The sequence below is a fragment of the Oncorhynchus clarkii genome, unplaced genomic scaffold (genome assembly GCF_045791955.1).
Source record: "Oncorhynchus clarkii lewisi isolate Uvic-CL-2024 unplaced genomic scaffold, UVic_Ocla_1.0 unplaced_contig_6320_pilon_pilon, whole genome shotgun sequence".
Lineage (NCBI taxonomy): Eukaryota > Metazoa > Chordata > Actinopteri > Salmoniformes > Salmonidae > Oncorhynchus > Oncorhynchus clarkii.
In genome coordinates this window covers 14,027-15,000 of record NW_027261141.1, presented here as the reverse complement: position 1 = coordinate 15,000, position 974 = coordinate 14,027, and positions in this window count along the sequence as shown.

The window sequence follows — 974 nt, the reverse complement described above, 5'->3', positions numbered from 1 at the left end:
CAGTGTGTGCCTCCCAAAATGGCACCCTTATTCCCTAGATCGTGCACTACTTCCTATGGGCCCCGGTCAAAAGTAGTGCACTTAATAGGGAATAGGGTGCCATTTGACACATGAATCCCCTTTATCTGTGTCGGGTTCCGTAAACAGCGTTGTTGTGTTCCGTTCACCTAATTGGGTTCTTTGTTACCCTGGGAACCACACATTGTAGAAGGTGTCATGTCATTCTGTTCTGCTCTGTTCTGAAACAATGTATCGTTAACACCACTGTCTGTTCAACTAGCACAGACAGGTCCATTATGCCGAAGCTGTGATTATATAGTAATAACTGCAAAGATCGTGGAGCTCAACCTGCCAAATAATTGACAATACAATACTAATCTAGTCACCCACAACCAAAATGAGCTCCTAAGGTGGTAACTAGAAAGGAACACATCGTTGATGGCTGTCTTTCTCTTATAGCTCCTAAGGTGCAGGTGTCTTTTAAGTAGTGTGTTGTATTTAAGTAGTGTGTTGTATTTAAGTAGTGTGTTGTATTTAAGTAGTGTGTTGTATTTAAGTAGTGTGTTGTATTTAAGTAGTGTGTTGTATTTAAGTAGTGTGTTGTATTTAAGTAGTGTGTTGTATTTAAGTAGTATGTAATCATTGCTGATGCTTGTGGTGATCAAACAATTTACCAAGTTGGCATCAATGAAGTTCTACTCTATTCTATTCTACTATATTATACTCTACTCTACTATATTATACTCTACTCTTCTCTATTCTACTCTACTATATTCTACTCTACTCTACTCTTCTCTATTCTACTCTACTATATTCTACTCTACTCTACTATATTCTGCTCTACTCTATTCTACTCTTCTCTATTCTACTCTACTATATTCTGCTCTACTCTATTCTACTCTATTCTATTCTACTATATTCTACTATATTATACTCTACTCTTCTCTATTCTACTCTACTATATTCTACTCTAC